This window comes from Rhinolophus sinicus, linkage group LG06, assembly GCF_036562045.2.
Source record: "Rhinolophus sinicus isolate RSC01 linkage group LG06, ASM3656204v1, whole genome shotgun sequence".
NCBI classification, from domain to species: Eukaryota; Metazoa; Chordata; class Mammalia; order Chiroptera; family Rhinolophidae; genus Rhinolophus; species Rhinolophus sinicus.
In genome coordinates, this window is record NC_133756.1 from 156,560,357 (window position 1) to 156,574,633 (window position 14,277).

Sequence of the window (14,277 nt, forward strand, 5' to 3'; positions counted from 1 at the left end):
TTAGCCTCTTGGGGTTCTATAGAAATGAGATGAGAAGGCGTGAGAGTTGAGAGGGAACCCAGAATTTTGTCTGTGCAAGTGCCAAAGTCCCATGTTCTTCCCTTGAGAAGAGGCAGCAGGGTAGGATTAATGGTATCTAGATGTGTGCTTCCCTCAGTGCTGGGCGTTTCTCAGATATTCCGTCTCTATGGTTCCCAAGATATTAAGAAGAGGATTCCACCTTGGGCTTCACTCAGCCTCAGGGAGGTGGTTGCCAGCCACTTTAGGCAGAAGGTAAGGAGGGTAAAGGGAAGACCAGGCTGACTGAGTTGTGTGGTCCAGACCCTGCAGAACGGATCACTGACCCCTACTGACCTTGGGAGTTTCCTGATCCTGTGAAAGGTTTCCTGGTGTGGAGTTACAGATGAATTGAAACACTACTTAAACTTCCTGAAGCTAATGAAGTGACACTATTTATGCTGAACATACTAACAGCAAACAAGTCTTCAAAACAGACACTCCACTGCTGAGGATGAGAGAAGGATGTTTGTCTCTCCCCAAGAATGTGCCCAGTTTCCTGGGTTGCCTGGGAGTGGTGAGAAAGAGTTGTCCCCTTTCCCTGTAGGAGAAGTACATACTTTGTTGGGACACCCAGAAAATGTAGAGTAATCTGCTCAGTTTCCAGGTCATACACCCAATGTCTAATTGATAGTTGGTGCTCAACAAACACTTGTTAAATGAGTGAATGAGTAAAGACCTAGAAATGACACCCTGTGAGGGGAGAAAGAAGAGTGCGCCAGGGTCATTTTGGACAAGGAAGGGTCTCCACGGGAATGTTCACCTTACCTCTGAAGGCGGTGCTGGTGCCACAAGAGAGACTCAACAACGGGAAGGCAGCATTACTGAGGGTTTATATTTCCTGGGTAAGAAGAGACCTGGAGTTTTCCCATCCAACCTCCAAGTAGCAAGGAATTGCGCAGCAGCAAAGGCAGAATAACGCAGAAATGGAACAGAGCATTTAATTTTAATTACAACCAAGCTCACAGTATTGTCATTTTTATCTCACTGGGAAGACTCCGGAGGAGGAGCCAAACGTGGGAGTGCAGAGTGCAGAGTGGAGAGATTTCCAATTCCCTCGTCAATTATTTGGATAAAGACACAAAAGGCAAGTGCAATTTTTTATTTGTATAATATATTTATTATGCTTTGAATGCTCCTAAGTAAAGTGCCTTACAATAAAACCCTAGCTACAATGAGATCAAAATCAGCTTGCACAAAATAGAAGGCAAAAGATAAATAGCAACGGAGATATTGGGGCTGAGGAATGCTAAGCAATGGAATATAAAACATAGTTTTGGGCTTCCTAGCAGCTAAGGCAAAAAGGGAAACATGAATTACTTAGCTCTCATGGTCAAGTAGGATGACATATGTGTGTATTCCTTAAGAGAGAAATGTGTGTGTCTGGGTGAGGGTGTGGGGAATGCCTTAAGGGCTCAGATGAATCTTTATTTAAGGAATGTTAAACATCTCTTATATAAACAATGTGATTTTTTTTATTGCAATGGAATTTATTGTGGTTTTTAAGTGTTCCAGAGACATTCTGCACAGAGAGCCTTTTGTTTTTAGTCTTACTTGAAAATGGATGGATGTTTTAAAGAAACATGTGAATGATGTTGAGTGTAGTGTGCTTGAAAGACGTGGCTTCCAGGAGCTCTGGTCTAATGCACAATTATCGCTTTGGGAAACATGTTCATTAAATTGGTAGATGACAATAGGGAGAAATTTGTTGGAGTAAAGAACTGGAATCCACTATAACATTTCACTGGGCTGGCGTGATGAGCTAAACCGAAAAGGTTGACTTTAAGAGATGAAGGTAAAGAAAAAAGAGAGATGGAAAGAAAAGGAGGAAGGGAAGAAAGGAAGGAAGGAAGGAAAGAAGGGTAAATACACAGCAAAAATCTCAGCCCAAGTCAAGAGTGTGATATGTCTGGAAGTAAACAAACACAGATTTAGCACAGTCTTGGGCTGCATCATTGGTAAGTGCACAGATTTTGTGGCCATCTCTCGGTGTTCACTCCGGCGCCAACAACCACTGGTTCTATAACTAGGGCCTGCTACGTGACTTCAGGTTCCTCGCCTCTCAAATGGGAACTTTAAGAATCAAAAACATAATCTTTACAGAAAAATTGAAAACTGAAAAAAATAAAAAAAGAAAAGTATGAAGAAACCAATGATCTCCCGCTTCTCTCAGAAAACACCTGTGCGAGTTTGTTGTTTCCTTTTAGACTGTTAACATAGTTGGTGTCACACTAGGCACGCAATGGTGCCCTTCCTCGTCTTCATTTTACATGATGTTGTAAGCACTTCCTCACTTTATCAAACCTTTTAACTCTAACAGGTTTGGTGGCCATACAAGACTTCATCATGTGAATACACCTTAAGTGACTGGAATGTTATCTTTTGTTAAGCATTTGTTTTGTTTCCTTATGAAAATGATTATGAAAGCACAACGCACTTATCTTGATACATTTGGCTCCATATTCCAGACCATTTCCTTCTGACAGATCCTTCTGTGTGAGAGTACTGATTCGGTGCCTATAACATTGAAAAGCTCTTCTTGAAAACTGCTTATTATCTCTCCAGAAAGGACATGCCCCTGTCATGTCAGAGTACTAAAATGAAGAGTATTATTTCTACTTAAAGGCACTGGCTATGGGTCACTGGTGCTGATACAGCCTCAGTAACTCTCCAGTGTTCACGTCGATACAAAGCTACATGGTGCTGGTGCTGGCACTGGGCTGGGCATTAGAGTGGAGTGGAACCAGCCCGTGCCCTCATGGAGCTTAGAGTCTGTGGAGGGGACAGTAATAAACAAGTGAACACAGGAGCAAACATATTAAAGGAGCAGTGAGGCTCCTGGTTATAGATAATAGTCCTCTTTCTTGTGGCTGACTCGTACCTTAGTATTCCATTCACGGAGCTCAAATATTCAGAGCAGAGGGCACACTGCGTAGCTTCTCATGCCGCACTGCATGACGCAAGAGGCAGCTGGCTGTGTGCTCCTCCTGCTGCTGCTCCCAGACAAGAATTAAAATTCTCAGGGAACAACACTTCTAGAAACTTCCAGATGAGAATCTTCCTACCATGACGGAACGACCTTCCAACTCTCCTACCCTACATAAGGCTGTGACAAACAAATGACAAGGCAGAGGCAGAAGCATTTAGGAAAGGAAAGAAAAATTTTTCTTGAAGAGCTCGCAGGGAGCCAGACTTTCAAAGGACTGTCTTGCCAGAAGCAAGAACAAAACAAATATTCAAAGGGAAAAGCTGCAATTAGCAAGAATACGAAGGTTGCGTTATTCTGTTTATGGTGAAAAACAACAGCATCCTTACATGATTATCATATTCACAAAGGTCATCACGTATCTTTAGACATCACAGAAAAATAAGCAAAAATACATTCTTGTGGGGGTCCAAAACCAGCCAGGGTGATCCTGTTAGTTTTGGTTTAACTCAGGGTGCAAATTGTTTTGTCCCCCCTTACTGTGGTATGTGAAGTGCTTAATGATTGGAAGCAAGGCCAAGTGTCAGTTTTTGTTTCTGTAGTAATGTGGTCTGGTGGGCGTCTCTGTGTGTCGTTGGCATATGTTGTTTTGGATTCTATACAAACCTGCCCGAAATTCTTTCCTACCGATCACAGGCAGTGGAAAGAAAATGGCAGAGAGATTCTAAAATAAATTAAAATGTAAGATTCTTTTCCTTTATGCATTCAACAATCGTCTATTAAAACCCCATCTATGCTAGTCCTTGTGGACAGGACTTTTGGTGTTTAATGTCGGGACCATTTATGGAGGTGAGGGCAGGATTAAGGGTTCCTAGGAGGAATGCTGAGGAATGCAAGGGCTAACAATGCTGGGAAGCTGTTTCCACTGTTGGGCCTGAAATGACAAAGTGACAGGACAGTGTGATTGGATCCCAGCAAAATCTGGAGCCGTGGAAGATGGCCACCCAACCAAAGCTGTGGTCATAGAATATGGTGGTAGAGGGAGAAGGGGGTGGCAGTAGTAGTAGTAGTAGTTCCAGTAGCACTAGTACTACTACTAGTAGTGTGCGTGTAAAATACCCTCTCTGTCTATGCTACTGTTCATTCTCCTCCAAGTACCTCTCATTGGCCAAACCCAAGCAGAAGCCATGGGGTGAGGTAGTCCTTAGTGACCAGCCAACCCTGGGGCAGAGCAGGGTGGAGAGTGAATCTCGGGGGCAGGCCTCGAAGGACCAACAAAACCTCCCTTTTCCAAATCACTAAGAGGAGGAGCAGTTTCTGAAAGTGACAGGAATGGAGAGTCCAGAGAGCTAGGAAGAGGGTCTGGGTAGAACAGTATCGCAGAGGCCCGGGGTGTGGACTTCCAAGGAAAGGGGAGTATCCAACCGCCTCAAATGCTACAGACATTCAAGTCAAAAGTCTCGACTGGATTCAGCAAATGGAAGTCATTGGTGACCTTCAGTAGAGTGGTCTCAGGGAGTAAGATGGACACCAGACTGCCTGTGCTAAAGAAGGAACAGGAAATGGTTGGGATGGAAGGAGACAGGGCAGCACTGGAAGAGAATGTAAGATTGAGGGAAGCTGTATTTTCACCACGGCAGATAAAGTTGATGTAGAGCGGGGAGCAGAGGCAGATATTGGATGAGAGAGAGAATAACTTGCGGAGAAAGATCCCAGAGGAAGCAGGAGGGACGGAGAACATAAGCTTTGCAGAGGAGAAGGGACACTCTACATAGTCATATTGAGAATGTATTATGGGTATGTTCAACAAAAAACACCTTCATGACCAAAATCTTTTCTAAAAGAAGGTTTATTGAGCCAAATGCCCGCCATAAAAGGAACGGGTCCTAGGGCCTGCAATCTAAACCACCAGCAGCAGGACTCATTGGAGAAGACAAACATGTCTGCCATCCTGGGATTGGCGGGGCTCTTTTATGGAACAATTTGGGAAAGAAAGATGTAAGTTCTTTTGAAAGAGTTTACATTTGCTATAGATAAAGGAGGTGGCAGAAGATGAAGTGGGACTCGTTCTGGGACAGGCACAGAGTCCGTAGAAGATGTGCTTTCTCCTTTGGATTGGTGGTGGGCAATAGTCCAGAAAGTTCATGCATAAGCAACATGCGGTGGCACCTGGTGGTTGGCTACTCATCTGTTCTCTCTAGATAATCTCAGAAAAAGGCACTTGGAAGTTAACGCAAAGTTCCAACATGCATTCAGGAATGTGAGCAGCTTTTGCTGGTTGTGCCCTGCAGTTGTTAACTGATTTACCTCTCTTGTCTCTTCCGCCCTCCAGCCTACAATGATTTAGGACATCTCAGGCTTTTTTTCTTATCAGGTATATGGATAGTCAGAGAATGTTATGGGTCCAGAGCTAGTGAGAATGAAATGAGTTGCCTCCAGGTAGCTTCTGTTATTCTTTTCTGTGTAGTTGGAAGCTGGGTCGACTACTGTCAATGAGAGAGGTGGCAGCAGAAGCAAGGACCTGAAGAGACCAGGGAAATTTGCACTAGTCTTGGTGGAGACAAGAAGGAGGAATGACTCAGAAGACTGGGGACAGTGCTGGGGTTGGTAATGTCACTCTATCTCTACTGGGGTACCAGTCAGTAGAATTGCGTGATCTTCAGTTATGTTCAGCTTGGAATAGAGATGTTGGATATTATAGAAGGTAACAGGGTTGACAAAAGGTCAATGAGCTAAGAATGGTGATGATATTGGCAAAGACTAATGGAAGACATGGACCATAGACAGGTCTTGGTTGGATGGGGCAGGGAGTAAAGCCCAAAGGAGGCTTATTTGGGACAACTGGAGGCATTAAGGTGGTCTCGAAAAGGTGGGCGAAGAATCACATTAATGACTATTGCTAACGTTTGTGGAGAGTTTGAGGAGGGGGCAGAAACATTTACTTCTGACAACAATTTTAAAAGTTGTGTCCTGCTGTCTTTATAGATGGAGAAATTGAAGTACAAAGCTTCCAAAACTTGCTCAAGATCACACCATTGGTCAATGGCAGATCAGGGATTAGGACCTAAATGGTCTCACCCCAGAGGCTGTGCTCTTGACAGCCAGGCAGGGGATTCAGGGAATAGGGGGCTTTGTGGTCTGGGAATGGCATACTGTGACTCAAACAGACATCTGTACACCAATGTCCACAGCAGCATTATTCACAGTAGCTAAAAGGTGGGAAGAATCCAGGTGTCCATGCAGAGATGAATGGGAAAACAAAATGTGGTGCAGACACACACAATGGAATATTATTCATCCATAGAAAGGAACGCAAACATTTTGATATATACGACCATGTGGACGGACCTTGAAAACATTGTGCTTAGTGAAATAATCCAGACATAGAAGGACAAATACTGTGTTATTTCACTTACATGAATACCTAGAATAGGCAAGTTCATAGAGATAGGAAGTAGGAGAGCGGTTACTAGGGGCAGGGGGAGGAGATAATGGGAAGTTCTTGTTTAATGGGTAGAGTTTTTGTTGGGGATTATAACAAAATTTGGGGTATAGATAGAGGGGACAGTTACACAGCATTGTGAATGTATTTAATGTCACAAATTGTACACTTACACATGGTTACAATGATAAATATTACATAATGTATATTTTACCACAGTTAAAAAAAAAGATTTCAGTGGAGAAGTACTTCTGGGTGATCACAAGCAAACACACGTGTTGTTGAAGTGAGCTGCTGAATTCAGACTGGAGGTAGCGACGGTTGGAATGGAGGAGATCCAGGAAGGGCGAGGCTAGGGGCTGAATGGGTCACTGCAGAGGCTCTGTGTCCCTTCAGGGGGCAGCGCCTGTGCCTCTGTCAGGTCCCACGTGTTGACTACATGCAGGAGGCAAACCAAACACGGATGATCCATGACCACCTCCGCCCCTTCTCCAAACTCCGCGGAGCAGACACTGATTTCTGTGACGTTCCGGGTTATTTGTGTCTGGTCAGCCTCAGTGGCAGTGCCTCCATGTCCTTCATCACCTGGGTCGTCTCTCCACACCCCCATGTACTTCCTCCTGGCCACCTAAGCTGCTCTGGAGGTCTGCACCTCTGCCACCATTGCCCTCTGCCTCGGGCCAGCATCCCGACCACGGAGAGAAGCCCCATCGCTCTGCCTGGCTGTGGTGCCCAGGCCTTCTTTTTCATCTTCCTGGGCAGCACTGACTGCATTCTGTTGGCTGGTTGGTGGCCATCTGTCACCGTCTGTGTTACACACTCATCATGAGCTGGGGTCTCGGCCAGGAAGCTGAGTGTGCTCAAGTTCTGACTCCCCTCTGCAGCAGCAGAGAACTCAGCCTGTTCTGTGGCGATGTCCTCCCTGCCATGGGACTGGCCCGTGCAGATACCTGGGTACAGGAAGCCACTCTGTTTGTGGTGAGTGTCATTGTCCTCACCAGCCTCTTCCTGTTTTTCTCTCGCGCGCATATTGTCACTGTGGTTGCCATCCCGAGGATCTGCTCTGCGGAGGGAGGCACAGGCCGTCTCCACCTGCCCTCCCACCTGACTGGGGTCCTGCTGCAGCACAGCTGTGGAAGCCTCACCCACCTGTGCCCCAGCTCCAGCTGCTGTCCTGAGAGGGGCCAGGTAGTGTCTATGGTTTACACATTCATCGTCCCTGTGCCAAGCCCCTAGGTCTACAGCTTGAGGAACAGAGGGCTTGAGGGTGCTTTGAAGGGAGCAGTGAGGGGGTTCCCATTGTCCTAAACACGACAAATGCCCTGGGCGGTCCACTACAACATTTGTGGGCAAACGCCAATGGGTATGCTTCCTGAAAGATGAGGACCTGGGGCTAGGAGGTCATTGGTCTTGTCCTGTTATTTCTTCCTGGTTATATTGTTTTTGAAAAGTCATTTTCCTTTTCTCAGCCTCAGATTCCTCATCTCTAAAATGGGAATTCAAGTGCCCACAAGACCCAAATTCTGGGGTAGTGATGAGGACCAAGATACATCAAGTGCAAATGCTTTATGACAAAGGGAGATACAGTAGTGAATGTCATTATTACTATCTCACCGTCACATGTAAAGTTTGTATCCTACTTTGGACTTCTCTCCAGATGTAGTGCTCAGGTTCTTAGCACATCTGAGCAGGGGCAGAGCCAAGAATAAGATAGAAACCAAATTGGGACCATCCCAACCATCCTCTCATGATTCTCATGGTGTAAATGCTGAGTTTATACCCGTTTGAATTATTTATCTTTCATCCTAAATTCTCTTCCAGGAAAAGGTGATAGGAAAAGCTCTGGAGTTTAAAAGTTTTGGTAGTTTCTTGTTTCTTACCTCGATACGCGGAGCTAATCTGTCTCCAACTCTATCTGTCTCTGTGTTAGTCTGCCTCTAAATCACTCTCCCCATGCCTGTTCATTCTCCTTTCTATTCCCTGTCCTTTTCTTCAGTCATTCTTTCTCTCTCTCTCTCTCTCTCTCTCTCTCTCTCTCTCTCTCTCTCTCTCACACACACACACACACACACACCTTCACACCCTCATATTCTTTATCACTAGCTGTTAGGGTCTGACTGTATGTGCTCCTTCAGCCCAGTTCATCTGTTGAAATGCTAAGGCCCAAGGGGGTGGTATTAGGAGGTGGGGCCTTTGGGAGGTGACTAGATCATGAGGGCAGACCCCTCATCATGGGATTAGTGCCCTTAGAAAAGAGACCCCACGGAGCTCCCTAGTTCCTCTGTCACAGGAGGACACAGCGAGGAGCCCACGACCCAGAAGAGCCTCACTCAACCACCCTGATTTCAGACTGCCAGCTCCAGAACTGTGAGTAATAAATTACTTTTGTTGAGAAGCCACCAGCCTGTGGTATGGTGCCAGAGCAGCCCGAGTGGACTAAGACGCTAGCTACGTATGTATAATATGGAAAAATTGCTTTGGTAACTGAGCCTCTCTGTAGGAGGGAGGTGGTGCTCGGATCTTGATTTGGGTAGAGCAAAGCTACTTCTGCGCAAACAGACCCTGACGGGATACAGTGAGGAGGGGAAAGGACTCTACATGGCTCTGAGCAGGAGGGCAGTCATTTCCATGACCATTCGTTTCACGGCAAGTGCATCAGAGCAGAGGTGATTACTATCTATTGGTAGGGTAGAGGAAGCTCCTTCACCCTTCCACCCATTGCGTATCGAGTGGTTTATTCATTCCACAGGACACTAAGCAATCACTGAACTTGAACTCTGCTATGTACTACGTACATACCTGTGGGAGGTGGAGCAGGCTCTGGAAAGGTAAGCGTGGGGCAGCTCCTGCCTCGAAGGAAGTTAAAAGCCTAGTGGGATTTAAGAACATGAACTCTGATGACACCAAGGGCTACGTGATACAATACTATGAGCTTCCAAAGGAGGGACAGTCAAGGGAATCAGGCGAGTGCGATGCGGAAGGTGGCATTTGAGCTGCACCATGACAGGCCTCCAGGTCTCTGCGTGAACAAAGCGGAACAAGAGGGGCATTTCTGAAGGAAGGAACTGGAGGGGCACGAGAACAGGGAATCAGCTCTCCGTGCCTCTGTTTCCTTAGCTGGAAAAAGCATAAAAAGTGGGCTACAAAAATTTTCTTCTATGTTTTTCTGAAAATGTATCACAGGCCTAAGAGTCAGAAACCAGGACCAGAATTCAAATGATATGTAACCAAAGTGTTACTTTCTTCCTTTGAAAGACAAGAACCCTTTGGGGATCTTCTTTGGTTCACTTACAGACACTTGCTTCCTCTCCTGTGTCCTACCCAATATTTTCCGAGGTCAGTGTTATCTGTAGGACACTGGTCACGTCCAAATTAGGTCTTTGGGGGCAAATAAACATTATGCAGGCCAACAAGTGTGAGGGATACTGTGCTGCTCAAACTAAAACTGGTGGTTTACTCAGTGCTGTGACATGCCAACGTGCAGTCATGACTCCCCCAAGATGAGGGATGCATTTCGCCATGTGTTCTGAACTCTGTGGCCACCAAACTCTTTTATCCCATGGAGTATCTCTTGAAATGTTTTATCCAGTTGACCCTGCGTTGAAAATGCTACATTAGCTGATGCTGAGTATCAAGAGGGTTATTTCACTTTTGAAATATTCCGGGCATTTTTCAATTCTCTGTGCTCTTTGAGAAAAGAAGTGTGGTTGTCATTGGTGATTAGGGTCCTTTTCAAGTGATTGAATAAGGGAATTAATGATTGCAATATATTAACCCATTTATCTTACCCCAAACCCATGAGATGGGTAGTATCATTAGCTCTGCTTACAAATAAGGAAGCTGAGACACAGGGAGCTTAAATCAAGGTCACTCAGCCAGGAAAGGCAGAACTGAGATTTGCCCTGGGCATTTTGGTTTCAAAGCCTGGGCACAAAACCACTACCTCTCCCAGAATGCTGTCAGTATCCTATGAGCACTTGGGAAAATCACTTCATGTTCTGTACTTAATTTATAATAAAGTGAGGACAATAATATTTGCTCTAACTGCTTCCCTGAGTTACTGTGAGATCCGAGAGAGAGACAGAGAGAGAGAGAGAGAGAGAGAGAGAGAGAGAGAAAACTGAAAAAGTATAATAAAAGATTCAGCACGGTTATTCAAGCATCCAAATAGATAAATACAATAGATGGCTTATTTTTAAAATTACAAAAGTTTAAAACCATAATTATTCATTTGCTTTTCACCTGTGATCCACTATGTTGAGCCTGTTACTTTTGACAGGTGTTTCAAAGGTTCTGTAAGAAACAAACATGTCTTCTGTAGCTCAGAATGCCAGCAGGCTCCCGTGTATGAGGCTCCCACTGAGTCACTCTTCACATAAATAGGACCATATGATCTCTGGCTCCCCAGATTGAGAAGTTTATATAAAAATAAAAAAAAATTTACATGGTGCAAATTATTTATATTGTTAAATCATTGACATAGGTATGTGGTATGTGGATGTGGAGATTCATGTTAGAAAAGCATCTGAACAACATGCTATAAAACATCTTTATAAACAAAACTTATTATGTTGAAAACTCAGTTCAATGACAGAGTTCATCCTTCAAGACACGTGGAGTTACAATTGCATTTAAAGAGCCAGGATCCAGGAAGGATCTTCTTTCTTCCTTAGGGAGAGGAGAGAAGGGTCCTTAGGTAGTGTGTGTATGTGCGAGAGATTGTGTGTGTATGTGTGTGTGTGTGTGTGTGTGTTAGTAGCCAGCTATTTGATTTATTCTCCAAATATTTGCAGTGCACCTACTTCACAGTAGCTCTGGCAGGTGAATAATATACTGGTCGTTGCTGTCAAGCACTCCTTGGTCTGCCAGGGAGACAGATGTGTAAGCAACCAGGTACAAGACAGCACAGGGTGCGCTTTAAAAAGAGATCAGATAGAGTCAATGGAATTGTAATAGCTACATACGATGCCAGAGGGGCAATAGATTGGGAGTGGGGGGTTATCACTTTGTGAGGGGTGTAAATGTCTAACTATTGCATTGTTTTGTACAACTGAAACTAATAATAATGATTAAAAAGAGATCAGAACAAGTACTGTTGGGGGCCGGTGGGCAGACAGGCCCAGGAGACCACCCGAGTGAACTGGAGATGGCTTCAGTCTTGGGTGAGGAGGCGTCAGGATTTGCCAGCCCTGAAATGGGAAAAGCACGTCGTCTCAGGCAGAGGTAGGTGACAAGTCCTGGGCACGTTAGGTTCAGAGAAGAGGTGGGTATTTGGTGAGGCTGATGGTGGGGCTGTGTGTGTCAGGGAGTGACAGACAGTACGTGGAACTGAGGCCAGATTGGGCAATGGTTTGAATGCCATTCTAAGGAAAATGTGGACTCCCTACTCTTTGTAATGAGAAGAAAGACATTAACGGAGTCGTATTATAAGAACATTCAGTTAATAATTCCGTAAACATATACTGAAGGCCTAGTACATTTTTGGCCCTATGCTTGGGTCTGGGTCCACATCAGTGAGGAGGCAAGGCTGCTGCCCTTACAGAACTTACAGAAGGGGCAGGAAATAGACCTGTGGCCAGGTAATTGGTGTGGTGGCAACTATGATGGAGAAGTCCAAGGTGTCACAGAGGTACGCTCGAGGGAACTTGTCAGTCCTGAGGGTGAGGCCTGGAGGATGGGTTAGAGTTTTCCCGGTCGGATATGGGGGAGGAGATCTCTGCGAGGTGAAACAGCATAACTGGCATTAACTGGGATTTGAATTATGTACCAGGCAGCCACCTAGATGGCTCCTGGTCTTCCTGCCTTTGCCTTGAGTGCAGGTTGAACCTAGTGACTCACTTCTAATGAATAGACTACGGCAAAAGTGATGGGATATTACATCTGAGATTAGGTGACAAAAACAATGTGGCTTCCATCCATCTTACTCTTTCTCATTCTCTCTCTCTCTCTCTCACCTGCTTGCTCTAATGGAAGCCAGCTGCCATGCTGTGGGCTGCCCCAAGGGAAGGCCACATGGAAGGAACTGAGGATAGCCTCCAGCCAACAGCCAGGGAGGAACAGAGAACTTCAGTCCAACAACCATTTGAGTGACCTTCGAAGCAGATCTTTCCCCAGGAAAGCCAGGAAATGAGACTATAGGCCCAGCCAACACCTTAACTGCAGTCTTGTGAAAGATCTTGACACAGAGGCACCCAGCTAAGCTGCACCTGGATTCCTGGATCACAGAAACTATAGGATAATAGTTTGTTGTTTTAAGCTGCTAGGTTTTAGGGCAATTTGTTACGCAGCCATAGATAACTAATACAAACTATAAGGGGGCGAAAACTAAAAGTCAGGAATTTTGTTCTCCATCCTGGTTATTCTCCATCCTTCCTGCAGCAGGGAAGAGTTGGTATGGGGAAATAGAAAGAATCTTCCAGTTAATTCTCTAGCTCCTCTTATCTCTTTCTATTGAACACCACACCTTGGAGACACCGCCTCAAGGTACACCAGCCAGAGAGTGGTCTCACCTGTTACACAACAGGCTCTGGAGGTCAAGATGGGTTAAGGCTCAGTCTTTCTCTCCAGTGGGAATGCAGTAAACTTAGAGGGAGGAGAGAGAGGGAAGAGGAACCCCAAGTCCCAGGATTCTATCTTTGGTTTGTTTATAAAGGTAAAAATTAAGTGTTGGCTGACTTATTTATAACCCAAATGCAAACACTTGAATTAATCCTGACCCTGTTTAATGGGGAAGACACTACACTAAGATCTGGTGGGTGGGACACCGAGTACCACTGTGGGGTAGAAAAGTGAAGCTACATTAGAAATAGGGACCCCTACTGAACCTGGAACCATAAGTCACTGGCCACCCACATGGAGACCCTATAGTCCACTTGGGCTCAATATCAAGTTTTCCTCACCTGCCCAGGGACTCCCCTTGCTCAAGTCCCATGTCTAGCAGTTACTTGACTTTTTTTTATTTCTTGTACCCAACTAGCAGGTGGAATCCAGACTTCTGCCTGTCAGGAAAGAGCAAATACTAATAATGTTAATATAAAATGAACAAAATAGGGTTCATACCTACTAGTAGTTTTAAAGAAGGCTGGAAGTCTATAACAACTACCATCAAATAGAATGACACAATAAAAACTCTGCTGATGCTTCCCTTCCTGGATTTCTGGACTCCAATTTCAGTTAAGCGGGCCCTTTCTGTTTAAACACTGTTTTCAGTGTTTGAAAAAATAAGGAAATCGTGTAGTCATTTCTGTATGGCCACATAGGTTAACCAAAAGGTCATCTTTTTTCTTCATGACAACATCGTCTCCTAGAAACCAAATCCTACACCCCTCAGTTTTATTGAGATATAAATGATGTATAACACTGTATTAGGTTAAGGTTCACAACATAATGATTTATGTATATATTGTGAAATGACTACATAAATTTAGTTAACATCCATCACCTCACATGGTTACAATTTTTTCTTATGATGAGAACTTTTAAGATCTATTCTCTTAACATCTTTCAAATATACAACACAGTATTGTTAACTATAGTCACCATGCTGTACATTATATCCCCAGAACTTACTCATCTTATAACTGGAAGTTTATACCTTTCGACCTCCTTCACCCATTTTGCCCCCACCCCACCTCTATAAACCACCAGTCTGTTCTCCGTATCTATGAGCTTGAGGAAACCAACTTTCTTGTTACCTAGTAAATATATTTTGTTAGGGATATGAAATCTTTCAAAATGTGCAAGTGAAAATAAAGAATATGAGTATATGATATCCTCGATCTTGAAAAGTTTGGGTATCATTAGTTTTGATCCTCCCCCTTATTTGAAAAGTGAGAAAATAGACTGTGTGACA

The 14,277-nt window shown here is 44.6% G+C and overlaps 1 protein-coding gene and 1 pseudogene across 11 annotated transcripts in view; both read left to right on the forward strand.

Annotated features, from left to right (window-relative positions):
- Positions 1 to 14,277, forward strand: part of STX3 (syntaxin 3) — a 76,275-nt gene that overhangs the window by 18,468 nt on the left and 43,530 nt on the right. The gene's annotated exons all lie outside the window — the stretch shown is intronic.
- On the forward strand, positions 7,034 to 7,733 carry LOC141572499 (olfactory receptor 10V1-like; annotated as a pseudogene).